Here is a 15,514-nt window from a genome sequence, read left to right on the forward strand (position 1 = left end):
ATATATATATATATATATATATATATATATATATATATATATATATATATATATATATATATATATATATATATATATATATATATATATATATATATATATATATATATATATATATATATATATACACATATATATACGAATACACATAAAATAACGTAGATTTCTATAGAAATATATATACAAAATACACATGAAATGATGTAAATACGTATAAAAATATATATACAAAATGCACATTAAATAATGTAAATTCGTGTCAAAATAAATAATTAAAATATCAATAAAAGAATGTGTATTAGTATGAAAATAGATATACAAAATACACATAAAATAACGTAAATTTGTATAAAACTATATATAAAAATACACAAAAATAAATTAAATTTGTATGAAAAGAAATATACAAAATACACATAAAATTAGGTAAATTTGTATTGATATACATATACAAAATACACATAAAATACTGTAAATTTGAATGAAAATACATAAACAAATACACTTAAAATAACGTAAATTTGTATAAAAAAAATATATATAAAACACAAATAGAATAATGTAAGATCGTATCAAAATAAATACACAGAATATTAATAAAATAATGTAAATTTGTATGAAAATAAAGAAGCAAAATACCCATAAAATAACGCATTTTTTTTATAAAAATATATATACAAAAATACACATAAAAAATTTAATTTGTATTGTATTGAAATAGATATGCAAAATACATATAAAACAATGTAAATTTGTTTCAAAATATATATACGAATACACATAAAATAACGTAGATTTGTATAAAAATATATATGCAAAATACACATAAAATGAAGTAAATACGTATAAAAAATGTATACAAAATACACATAAAATAATGTAAATTCGTATCAAAATAAATAAACAAAATACCAATAAAAAAATGTGTATATGTATAAATATAAATATACAAAATACACATACAATAACGTAAATTTGTATAAAACTATATACAAAAATACATAGAAGTAATTAAATTCGTATGAAAATAGATATACAAAATATAGATAAAATAAGCTATATTTGAATGGAAATGTATATACAAAATACATAAAATAATGTAAATTTGTATGAAAATATTCATAAAAATACATATAATAACGTAAAATTGTTTAAAAATATATAAACAAAATACACATTAAGTAATGTAAATACGTATAAAAAATATGTACAAAATACACATATAATCATGTAATTCGTATCAAACTAAATAAACAAAATAGCAATAAAATAATGTAAATTTGTAGAAGAAAACATATACAAATACATATAAAATAACGCTAATTTCTATAAAAATGTATGTCCAAAAAAACGTAAAATAAAGTAAATTTGGATAAAAATATATATACAAAACACACATTAAATAATGTAAATGCGTACATAAATTAACCTAAATTTGTATAAAACTATATACAAAAATACACACAAATAATTTAAAATTGTATGAAAAGAAATATACAAAATACACATAAAATTAGGTTAATTTGTATTGAGATACATATACAAAATACACATAAAATAATGTAAATTTGAAAGAAAATATATAAACAAATACACATATAATAACGTAAATTTGTATGAAATATATATACAAAATACACATTAAATAATGTAAATATGTATAAAAAAATATATACAAAACAAAAATAGAATAATGTAGAATCGTATCAAAACATATACACAGAATATTAATAAAATAATGTAAATTTGTATGAAAATTAAGATGCAAAATACCTATAAAAAACGCATTTTTTTTTAAATTATTGGTAACAAAATACACATTAAAATAAATATACAAAATGGACATACAATAAGGCAAATTTGTATTGAAATAGATATGCAAAATACATCGAAAATAATGTAAATTTGTTTCAAAATATATATACGAATACACATAAAATAACGTAGATTTCTATAAAAATACATATACAAAATACACATAAAATTAAGTAAATACGTATAAAAAAATGTATACAAAATACACATAAAATAATGTAAATTCGTATAAATATAAATAAACAATATACCAATAAAAGAATGTGTATTTGTATAAATATAAATATACAAAATGCACATAAAATAACGTAAATTTATATAAAACTATATACATAAAATAACGCAAATTTCTATAAAAATATATGTACAAAAATGAGCATAAAATAAATTTGCATAAAAATACACATTAGATAATGTAAATGAGTATAAAAATATGTATACAAAATACCTATGAAGTAATCTAAATTCGTATCGAATTAAATTAAGAAAATACCAATAAAATAATGTAATTTTGGATGAAAATAAAAGATGCAAATATCCATACAAATAATTTTATTTTTTAAAAAATAAATATATATATATATATATATATATATATATATATATATATATATATATATATATATATATATATATATATATATATATATATATATATATATATATATATATATATATATATATATATATATATATATATATATATATATACAAAATACACATAAATAACCTAAATACAAATACAATTATACACATAAAATAATTTAAAATTGAATGAAATAAATATACAAAATAAACATAAAATAAGGTAAATTTGAAATGAGTTATATGAAAAAATACACATAAAATAATATAAATTTGTATGAAAATATATATACAAATACACATTAGATAACATGAATTTGTATAAAATTTGTATCAAAATATATACAAATACACACAATAAAATAACGTAGTTTTTTATGAAAATGTATATACAAAATACACATAAAATAATTTAAATACGTAGAAAAATATATATACAAAAAAACACATAAAATAATGTAAATCTGTATGAAAATATATAAACAAATACACATAAAATAATGTAAATTTGGATAAAATATATATACAAAATAAACATTAAATAATGTAAATATGTATAAAAAAATATATATACAAAATACACATAGAATAATGTTAAATCGTATCAAAATAAATAAAGGGAATATCAATAAAATTATGTAAATTTGTATGAAAATAAAGATGCAAAATATCCATATAATAACGCATATTTGCATGAAAATATATATACAAAAATATATATAAAATAATTGAATTTGTATTAAAATAAATATACAAAATGCACGTACAATAAAGTAAATTTGTATTGAAATAGATATGCAAAATGCACATCAATAATGTGAATTTGTATCAAAATATATATACGAATACTCATAAAATAGAGTAAATTTCTATATATATATATATATATATATATATATATATCTATATATATATATATATATATATATATATATATATATATATATATATAGATATAGATATTTACTTGGCCTATTGCGCCGATAGGCTTCTTCCAGGTGGATCCTGATGGTCGGTCCAGGGCTTCTTCCCGGTGGGGCCTGATGGTCGGCCCAGCCCGTCCTGGCGCAGGCGAGTGTTTCTAGTGGCGCCATCTTGCATTGGCTCATGCTGCCCTCTCAGAGCTCATCTTTAATTCTAGAATCTAGAGTCTCGCTATCTATTCAGCCACCGCCTCCCCAAAATACACAGCAAATGACGTAAATACGTAGAAAAATATATATACAAAATACACCTAAAATAATGTAAATTCGTATGAAAATAATTAAACAAAATTCCAATAAAAGATATTATATGTATTTGTTTTTATATTTTGATACAAATTTACAATATTTTATGAGTATTTTTCATATACATTTCAAAACAAATTTACCTAGTTTTATGTGTATTTTGTACATCTATTTTCATCCAAATTTAAATTATTTCTGTTTTTTTTTTTTGTATATATTTTAATACAAATTTTAGTCATGTTATGTGTATCTAGTAAATATATTTTCATACAAATTTGTATTATGTTATTGGTATTTTGTTGATTTATTTTGATACGAGGTTATATTACTTTATGTGTATTTTGTATATATATTTTTTATTCGTATTTACATTACTTAATGTGTATTTTGTATGTATATTTTTATTCAAATTTATGTTATTTTATGTGTATTTGTATATATATTTTCATAGAAATTTACGTTATTTTATGTTATTGGTATATATATTTTCATACAAATTTACATTATTTTATGTGTATTTTGCATATCTATTTCAATACAAATTTACCTCATTGTATGTCCATTTTGTATATATATTTTAATACAAATTTAATTATTTTATGTATATTTTTGTATATATATTTTTAAAAAATACTCGTTATTTTATGGTTATTTTGCATCTTTATTTGCATAGAAATTTACATTATTTTAGTTATATTCTGTTGATTTTTATTGATCCGATTTTACATTATTCCCTGTGTATTTTGTATTTATTTTCTATACATATTTACATTATTTAATGTATGTTTTATATATATATATATATATATATATATATATATATATATATATATATATATATATATATATATATATATATATATATATATATATATATATATATATATATATATATATATATATATATATATATATATATATATATATATATATATATATATATATATATATATATATATATATATATATATATATATATATATATATATATATATCTATATATATATATAGATATATATATATATATATTGAGGTATATGGGCAGGAGTCTTTCTCTAATGCATATCTCATTGAATGTGATAGCTAGTTGAGCATTGGTTATTTTCTTAAGATATTCTCCTTATATCTTATGATAGTCTTAAACTCTTTCTTAATCGGCTGTATGACTTCGCCGAAGCTAGTCATGTTCGCTAGATCGCGATTTCGGGTCCTAGACCCTTCCTCAGTAGCGAGGTCTTTCCTTGGTAAGGATACCGGAGAGAATGGCTTGTGTGGGGAGCGGGGGTGGATTTATACCGCTGTGTTGGTCGTCCCACTGCGCGTCCTGGTCTCTGATTGGCTGGCAGGTGTTACTACGGGCTGCGCGGGGGTACTCGTCAAACTTGTTCTTCGCGCACTTGGTAGGGCTTGTAGATCTTCTGCCTGCATGTTTAATGTCGGGTTTGTTGTTTAGATGTAGAGTGCCTCTAGGATGGGGAGGCGTCTTGTGTCAGGACATGTTGTCAGGATCTCCGTGTTGTTTTCCAGCATTTCTCTTGTGATGTTGATTCTATGCTGCTCCTTCAGGTGTTTCTTGGGTGCTCCTGACGCGAGGTGGAATGTCAGTCGTCGCGAGAGTCTTGTTGTCGTCATGCCAACATAGGTAGAGGGAAGGACTTCACAGTTTCCTTGGTTGCACGTGAACCTATATATGACATGCGACTTTTGTGAGGTAAAAAGACACAGTAAGATTGAGTGACACTGTAAGGTCGGAAGACACTGTATGGTTGATTGGCGTTGTGAGGTTGACAGACTAAGGTTGACACTGTAAGGTTGATTGGCACTGTGAAGTAGACACCCACTATAAGGTTGATTGGCACTGTGAGGTTGAAAGATGCTATGAGGTTGACAAAGTGGGGTTGATTTACATTATGAAGTTGACAGACACTGTGAGGTTTGAGACACTGTGAGGTTGATTGACACAATGAGGTTGACAATGTGAGGTTGACTGACACTGTGAAATTAACACACTGTGAGGTTGACAGAATATGAGTTTGATACAGTGAGGCTGACAGATACTTGAAGTTGATTGACACCATGAGCGTGTTAGGTTGGCAGACACACTAACTCAAGACTGGCCGTAGAATGGAGTTGAGACGTTGACACTTGACACACTGGATGATGTAGTAGATTGAATGCCCCTGAGCACCTGATGTCAAGGTCGTGACTTTTTATTACGTCAAGGCTGACACAAAAGTAGCATGGTGGCGTCCGTGCCGGAAATGGAAGGTCTTCGGCTGAATTTGTGTTTTCTCGGACCCATTTACAGTTAATTTACTCGAAACATGGAATGAGTGGTCATCAATGAATATTAGCATGTGATAAAATTCAATGTGACGATGTTGAATGTAGTCTGCCAATGACAATTTCTAATTAATACATTGAATATTAGCGCAATGCATAGGTATTTGTCACATGCAGCCCTATTATGACACGCCCATTGTACCCTCTCTCGTCCTCCCCTCTCTCCCTCCTTCCCACCATGACTTCCTTCACCTACGTAACCTTGCCTCTCTCTCTCTCTCTCTCTCTTCTTCTTCTTCTAATATTCATTGATAAGTTGCACTGGAAGGACGGGTGACACTTTTTCATTAACAAACAAAAATCCTAATGCATATTCCCAACTACAACACATGTAAAATTGCAGAAACCTAAACAAACAAAAAAATTTGATGAGTGCCCGACACACGACGTGTTGGTGCTTCCCCGTCCCCCTCCCTCCCCCTCCGCCAGGGCCCCTCCCTCACCCCCACCATCGCCGCCGCGCGCCATGTTTGCCGGGGCTAGCTTCCGGCCGGCGAGTGAAATGTTCGTATAAATGTCTTTGTGTTTTCAATATGTGGATATTTATCTGCATTTTAAGGACACTATCGTGTTCATGAGAGATTTTCCTACGGATTGCAATGTAGATTTCAGCTTTCAATGAACCAACTTTCGAATAAAGCGAGCAAAAGTAAAACATGTTATAAACATTTTTTAACATCGTCACAGTTCAACTCATCGTAAAACCATTTTCTATTTTGTTTTGTCAAGTTTTTACACTACATCATGATTCTACAGTTACTGCTGAGTCCGATGGTGTCAACTGAAACTGACTCTCTCGTATATGAGTTTAGCTATAGCATGTAATACAGAAACATCTCTCATTCAATCATGCAAGATGTAGCCTGCCATCAGTGTGCAGCCAATCAGCTGCGACCATGGCCTTGGCGCCAGCAATGCCGTACGAAAGTTTGGGCTGGCTGGTGAGGCACGTATTGCTAGAGAAACCTTACGTATCAAAGTCCCTCCAATAAAGTTCCTTTATACTGCCAGTTAAGGAAACTTTCATGTATATGATGATAATTTTGGGCTAACAATAGTGTATACTAATGTTCTGTGTTAGAATTAACCACGATTATCAACAACTGCCTCTGCAAACGTATGATATTTACTGAATGAGACGGTGATGGCAATGACATGGTTGATGAGCTACACACTACTGTGATTAATCAACGTTTGTTGCACGCACAGCAGAGCTACGATCATATTACTGTTGTTTCTAAGGAGAAGGGAAAATTATAGAGCTAAGTACACTATTAACTCAATTTCACGGTGCTTGGCGCTTGGCCCCTTGTCGCACGCAGCCACTCATATATTTTCATATAAATTTAATTATTTTTGTGTATTTTTGTATATATTTTTTAACATATTTCAGTTATTTTATTTGTATTTTGAATATTTATTTTCTTTCATATATACATTCTTTTAATGGAATTTTTCTGATTTATTGTGATACGAATTTAAATTCTTTCATGTGTATTTTGTATATAAATTTTATATGTATTTATAAAATTTTATATGTATTTTGTATATATATTTTCATAGAAATTTACGTTATTTTATGTTTATTCATATATATATTTTGATACAAATTTACATTATTTTAAGTGTATTTTGCATATCTATTTCAATACAAATTTAACTTATTTTATATTCATTTTGTATATTTATTTTAATACAAATTTAATTATTTCATCTGTATTTTTCTATATATATTTTTTATCCAAATATGTGCTATTTTATGGGTATTTTGCATCTTTATTTCCATACAAATTTACATAATTTTATTGATATTCTGTTGATATATATTGATACAATTTTACATTATTCTATGTGTATTTTGTATATATTTTCTATATATATTTACATTATTTAATGTATATTTTGTATAAATATTTTTATACAAATTTACGTTATTTTATGTTTTTTTTATATATAATTTTTCTACAAATTTACAATATTTTATGGGTATTTTTTTATATATATTTCAAAACAAATTTACCTAATTATATGTGTATTTTGTATATATATATATATATATATATATATATAGATATATATATATATATATATATATATATATATATATATATATATATATATATATATATATATATATATATATATATATATATATATATATATATATATATATATATATATATATATATATATATATATATATATATATATATATATATATATATATTTTTTTATTATACAACAAAGGAGGTAGCTCAAGGGCACACAAAAAAAGAAAACAATAATAAAAAAAAAGCCCGCTACTCGTTGCTCCTAAAAAAGAAACAAAAGAGGTGGCCGAAAGGAAGATCAAATACGGGAGGAGAGGTGTCCAGATACCCTCCTCTTGAAAGAGTTCAAGTCGTAGGCAGGAGGAAATACGGATGAAGGAAGATTGTTCCAGAGTTTACCAGCGTGAGGGATGAAAGAGTGAAGATGCTGGTTAACTCTTGCATAAGGGGTTTGGACAGTATAGGGATGAGCATGAGTAGAAAGTCGAGTGCAGCGGGGCTGCGGGAGGGGGGGAGGCATGCAGTTAGCAAGTTCAGAAGAGCAGTCAGCGTGGAAATATCGATAGAAGATAGAAAGAGAGGCAACATTGCGGCGGAATTTAAGAGGTAGAAGACTATCAGTATGAGGAGGAGAGCTGATGAGACGAAGAGCCTTAGCCTCCACTCTGTCCAGAAGAGCTGTGTGAGTGGAGCCCCCACATGAGATGCATACTCCATACGAGGGCGGACAAGGCCCCTGTATATGGACAGCAACTGTGCAGGGGAGAAGAACTGGCGGAGACGGTACAGAACGCCCAGCCTCGAGGAAGCTGATTTAGTAAGAGATGAGATATGAAGTTTCCAGTTGAGATTTTGAGTTAAGGATAGACCGAGGATGTTTAGTGTTGAGGAAGGTGATAGCTGGGTGTTGTCAAAGAATAGGGGATAGTTGTTTGGAAGATTGTGTCGAGTGCATAGGTGGAGAAACTGTGTTTTTGAGGCGTTGAAGGACACCAGGTTCTTCTTGCCCCAATCGGAAATAATAGTAAGGTCTGAGGCTAAGCGTTCTGCAGCCTCCAGCCTTGAGTCGTTAAGTTCCTGAAGGGTGGGTCTTCTATTAAAAGAAGTTGAATACTGCAGAGTGGAATCATCGGCGTAGGAATGGATAGGACAGTTCGTTTTGGAAAGAAGATCATCACTGAACAGCAGAAAAAGAGTGGGAGATAGGACAGAGCCCTGTGGGACACCACTGTTAATTGATTTAGGGGAAGAACAGTGACCGTCTACCACGGCAGAAATAGAACGTTCAGAAAGGAAACTGGAGATAAAGGTACAGAGAGAAGGATAGAAACCGTAGGAGGGTAGTTTAGAAAGCAAAGATTTGTGCCAGACCTATCAAAAGCTTTTGATATGTCCAGCAATAGCAAAGTTTCACCTGAAACGGCTAAGAGATGATGACCAAGTCAGTTAAGAAGGCTAGGAGATCACCAGTAGAATGCCCTATATATATATATATATATATATATATATATATATATATATATATATATATATATATATATATATATATATATATATATATATATATATATATATATATATATATATATATATATATATATATATATATATATATATATATATATATATATATATATATATATATATATATATATATATATATATATATATATATATATATATATATATATATATATATATATATATATATATATATATATATATATATGTATATATATATATATATATATATATATATATCTATAGAGATATATATTCCGAACGGGCGCAAGCCACTCCCGGTGAGGAGGGTGCTGAAGCCCTCCAAAGACCCTTCCCATTACCTCACTAACTGTTTCCCTATTGTCTCATCTACACCAGAGAGTAGTTCAGCATGCTCTCTAAAGACAGATCCTCTCTCTATCCACACCACACTACTTTCACACAAAACACACACACTTTTTCCCAAAATTCAAAACTCAAAATGGCGTTCAACAAGAGTGCCTCGGAGTCCCCGCCTGGGGGGGGGACCACACATTCCCCTAGGGAGCACCCCCCTTCTGGCTGCCGACCTGAGAGGTATCTTGGTAACTCCTCGAACCTTCGTTCTAGTTTTCATTCTGTGGAACACCATCTCTCCTCCTCTAAACCATCTTCTCTTCCTCACCGAAACACAGGTTTCTGAGGCTAATGGCATCAATTTCTACTCTGTACCCTCCAGCTATATCTATCCTAAATTTCAATCCAAAGCTGGATGCTGCGTATACGTGCGCAACGACGTCACTTGCTCTCGCGCCCACGATCTTGACTCTTCTGAGTTTTCCACCATCTGGCCAAGACTTCATTGTCATTCTATTACTAAATACATCTGTGCTGTTTATCTCTCACCTAACTCTACTAACTATGTAAAATTCTTTGACTACTTGAATTCTAAAGTGGAGCACATCTTGACCCACTCTCCCTTCGCTGAAATCTCCATCCTAGGAGATTTCAATGTTCACCACCAGCTTTGGCTTTCATCCTCTTTCACTGACCAGCCTGGTGAACAAGCCTACAACTTTGCTCTCCTCAATGACCTAGAGCAGTTGGTTCAGCACCCTACACGTATTCCCGACCGTCTTGGAGACCGGCCCAACATACTAGACCTCTTCCTTACCTCTAACCCTTCTGCTTACTTTTTTTTTTTTTAACAACAAAGGAGGCAGCTCAAGGGCACAAAAAAAGAAAACAATAATAAAAAAAGCCCGCTACTCGCTGCTCCCAAAAAAGAATTAAAAGAGGTGGCCGAAAGAAAGATCAATTTCAGGAGGAGAGGTGTCCTGATACCCTCCCCTTGAAGGAGCTCAAGTCGTAGGCAGGAGGAAATACAGATGAAGGAAGACTGTTCTAGAGTTTACCAGCGTGAGGCATGAAAGAGTAAATATGCTGGTTAACTCTTGCATAAGGGGTTTGGACAGTATAGGGATGAGCATGAGTAGAAAGTCGTGTGCAGCGGGGCCGCGGGAGGGGGTGAGGCATGCAGTTAACAAGTTCAGAAAAGCAGTCAGCGTGGAAATATCGATAGAAGATAGAAAGAGAGGCAACATCGCGGCGGAATTTAAGAGGTAGAAGGCTATCAGTAGGAGAAGGAGAGTTGATGAGACGAAGGGCCTTAGACTCCACTCTGTCCAGAAGAGCTGTGTGAGTGGAGCCCCCACACACGTGAGATGCATACTCCATACGATGTCAAACTGTTCTCTCCGTTGGGCTCCTCCGATCACAACCTTATTTTTGTATCGCTCCTGTACACCCTCTGGACCCACCGAAGAGGCGATGCTTCTGGCATTTTGCTTCAGCTCGGCGGGACGACCTGATGATGTACTTTTTCCGATTTCCCGTGGAATGATTATTGCTTCCAGGAGAGAGTCCCCTCTGTGTGTGCCCAGCGCATCACAGAGGTGATTGTCTCTGGAATGGAGGCATACATTCCACGTACTTTTCTCTACTCCCCATGCTAAAAAGCCTTGGTTTAATCATGCTTGTTCTCGTGCTGTTACAAAAGGTACCAGAGCCTTCGAACTCCCGCTAACCATGATCTTTACATTTCCGCCCGGAATCGTGCCAAATCTATTCTTCGACTTACCAAAAACTCCTTTATCCATAGCAAATGTCAACACCTTGCTTTCTCTAATTCTTCCAGAGACTTCTGGCACTTAGCCAAATTCACTTTTTCATCTTTCCCGCCTCTTCTTAATCCAGACAGCAGCACTGCCGTCTCATCTATCTCCAAGGCTGAACTCTTCGCTCAAACTTTCTGTAACAACTCCACTCTGGACGATTCTGGGCATATTTCTCCTACTTATCCCCCGTCTGACTCCTTTATGTCTGTTATTAAGATTCTTAGGAATGATGTTTTCTATGCCCTCTCTGGCCTCAACTCTCAGAAGGCTTATGGACCTGATGAGTGCCTCCTACTGTCCTTAAAAACTGTGCTTCCGTGTTGACACCCTGCCTGGTCAAACTCTTCCGCCTCTGCCTATCAACATCTACCTTTCCTTCCTGCTGGATGTACGCCTTCGTACAGCCTGTGCCTGAGAAAGGTGACCGTTCCAATCCCTCAAACTACTGCCCTATAGCTTTACCTTCCTGTCTATCTAAGGCTTTTGAATCAATCCTTAATCGGAAGATTCAAAAGCACCTTTCTACTTCTAACTTCCTATCTGGTCGCCAGTATGGGTTCCGCAAGGGGCGTTCTACTAGCGATCTTCTTGCTCTCTTAACTGATTCTTGGTCATCCTCTCTTAGCCGTTTCGGTGAAATTTTCTCAGTTGCGCTATACATATCGAAAGCCTTCGATAGAGTCTGGCACAAGTCTTTGCTTTCTAAACTTCCCTCTTGGGGATTCTATCCTTCTCTCTGTTCCTTTATCTCCAGTTTCCTTTCCGGCCGTTCTATCTCTGCTGTGGTAGACGGTCACTGTTTTTCCCCAAAACCTATTAACAGTCGTATTCCGCAATGCTCTGTCTTATCACCCACTCTCTTACTGTTATTCATCAAAGATCTTCTTTCCATAACAAACTGTCCTATGAACTCAAACGTTGATGATTCCACTCTGCATTATTCAACATCTTTCAACAGAAGACCCTCTGAACAGGAATTACATGACTCAAGGCTGGAGGCTGCAGAACGCTTAGCCTCAGACCTTACTATCATTTGCGATTGGGGTAAAAGGAACCATGTGTCCTTCAATGCCTCAAAAACCCAATTTCTCCACCTATCAACTCGACACAATCTTCCAAACACCTATCCCCTATTCTTCGACAACACTCAGCTGTCACCATCTTCAACACTAAGCATCCTCGGTCTATCCTTAGCTCAACATCTTAACTGGAAACTTCACATCTCCTCTCTCACTAAATCAGCTTCCTCGAGGTTGGGCGTTCTGTATCGTCTCCGCCAGTTATTCTCCTCCGCACAGCAGCTATCCATTTACAGGGGCCTTGTCCGCCCTCGTATGGAGTATGCATTTCACGTGTGGGAGAGAGAGAGAGATGGTGGGCAAAAAAAGAGGTGGAGGGTAAGAGAGGTTGAGGGTGAGAGAGAGATGGAGGGAAAGAGAGAGGTGGGGAGGGGGGGTGAGAGAAAAGTTCAGGGCGCGAGAGTTGAGAGAGGTGGAGAGTGAGGGTGAGAGTCGGAGGGTGAGAGAGAGGTGGAGTGAGAAAGAGAGGTACAGGTCGAAAGAAAGGTTGAGGGTAAGAGAGGTGGAAGGAGAGAAAGAGGTGTAGGGTGAGAAATGTGGAGAGTGAGAGAGGTGGAGAGTTAGAGAGAGGTTGAGGGTGGGAGAAATTGAGGGCGAGAGAGAGGTGAAGGGTAAGAGAGGTGAAAGGAGAGAAAGGTGGAGTGGAGAGAGAGGTGTAGGGTGAGAGAGAGAGAGAGAGAGAGAGAGAGAGAGAGAGAGAGAGAGAGAGAGAGAGAGAGAGAGAGAGAGAGAGAGAGAGAGAGAGAGAGAGAGAGAGTAAGAGAGGTGTAGGGTGAGAGGTGGAGGGTGAGAGAGAGGTGGAGGGTGAGAGAGAGGGGGATGATGATAAAGAGGTGGAGAGTAAGAGAGGTGTAGGGTGAGGGAGAGGTGGAGGGTGAGAGAGAGGTGGAGGGTGAGAGAGAGAGGTGGCGGGTGAGAGAGGTGGAGGTGAGAGAGGTGGAGGGTGAGAGAGGTGGAGGGTGAGAGAGGTGGAGGGTGAGAGAGAGAGGTGAGGGAGAGAGAGAGGTGGAGGGGTGAGAGAGTGGTGGAGGGTGAGAGAGAGGTGGAGGGTGAGAGAGGTGATAAAGAGGTGGAGAGAGAGTGGAGGGTGAGGAGAGAGGTGGAGGGTGAGAGAGAGGTGAGGGTGAGAGAGAGGTGGAGAGAGAGAGGTGGAGGGTGAGAGAGAGGTGGAAGGTGAGAGAGGTGGAGGGGTGAGAGAGGTGGAGGTGAGAGAGAGGTGGAGGGTGAGAGAGAGAGGTGGAGGTGAGAGAGAGGTGTAGGGTGAGAGAGAGAGAGAGGTGGAGGGTGACAGAGAGGTGGAGGGTGAGAGAGAGGTGGAGGGTGAGAGAGAGGTGGAGGGTGAGAGAGAGGTGGAGGGTGAGAGAGAGGTGGAGGGTGAGAGAGAGGTGGAGGGTGAGAGAGAGGTGGAGGGTGAGAGAGAGGTGGAGGGTGAGAGAGAGGGGGATGATGATAAAGAGGTGGAGAGTAAGAGAGGTGTAGGGTGAGGGAGAGAGAGAGGTGGAAGGTGAGAGAGAGGGGGAGGGAGATAAAGAGGAGAGGTGGAGGGGTGAGAGAGAGGGGGAGGGTGATAAAGAGGTGGAGAGTAAGAGAGGTGTAGGGTGAGGGAGAGAGAGAGGTGGAAGGTGAGAGAGAGGGGGAGGGTGATAAAGAGGTGGAGAGTAAGAGAGGTGTAGGGTGAGGGAGAGAGAGAGGTGGAAGGTGAGAGAGAGGGGGAGGGTGATAAAGAGGTGGAGAGTAAGAGAGGTGTAGGGTGAGAGAGAGGTGGAGGGTGAGAGAGAGGTGGAGGGTGAGAGAGAGGTGGAGGGTGAGAGAGAGGTGGAGGGTGAGAGAGAGATGGAGGGTGACAGAGAGGTGGAGGGTGAGAGAGAGGTGGAGGGTGAGAGAGAGAGAGAGAGAGAGAGAGAGAGAGAGAGAGAGAGAGAGAGAGAGAGAGAGAGAGAGAGAGAGAGAGAGAGAGAGAGAGAGAGAGAGAGAGAGAGAGAGAGAGAGAGAGAGAGAGAGAGAGAGAGAGAGAGAGAGAGAGAGAGAGAGAGAGAGAGAAGATGCAAGTGTTAAAAGGAAAAAGGAGTAAAGTGAAAGAAAAAAATGGGAGGAGGAGGAAAAGGAGAAGACGGAGAAGGAGAAAAAAGGGGGAAGAAACGGGGAAGAAAAAATGAACTCAAGAAAGTCAGAAGTAAGATGAAAAATATAGAAGTGATATATGAAAAGAAGGAGGAGAAAGGAGAAGAGGAGGAGGAGGAAGAGAAAGGAGGGAGAGGAGGAGGAGGAGGAGGATAAGGAGGAGGAGGAAGAGGAGGAGGAGAAGCAGGAAGTGAATGAGTAAGAGGAAAAGGGTGAGGAAGAGGAAGAGGAGGTTGGAGGAAAAGTAAGATTGATTAGCAGAATAAGAAAGCGAATAATAAATAGACGATAAAAGCAGGAGGAGGAGGAGGAAGAGGGATGGAGGGAAAAAATGGAGGAGTGGAGGGAGAAAAAGTGGAGATGAGGAAGAAAGGCCAAGTGAAATGATTGATTGAAGAAAAGGAAGGCAAAGAAGAACAAGAAAAAGAAGATGAAAGAGCAGAAGAGAAAGAAGAAGAACAAGAAGAAGAAGAAGAAGAAGAAGAAGATGATGATGATGAAGCAGAAGCAGAAAAGAAGAAGTAGAAAAAAAAGAAGAAAAAAAGAAAAAGAAAAAGAAAACGAAAAAGAAAAAAAAAGAAAAAGAAGAGGAAAAAGAAGAAGAAGAAGAAGAGGAAGAAGAAGAAGAAGAA

Source organism: Eriocheir sinensis, chromosome 53, assembly GCF_024679095.1.
Source record: "Eriocheir sinensis breed Jianghai 21 chromosome 53, ASM2467909v1, whole genome shotgun sequence".
Lineage (NCBI taxonomy): Eukaryota > Metazoa > Arthropoda > Malacostraca > Decapoda > Varunidae > Eriocheir > Eriocheir sinensis.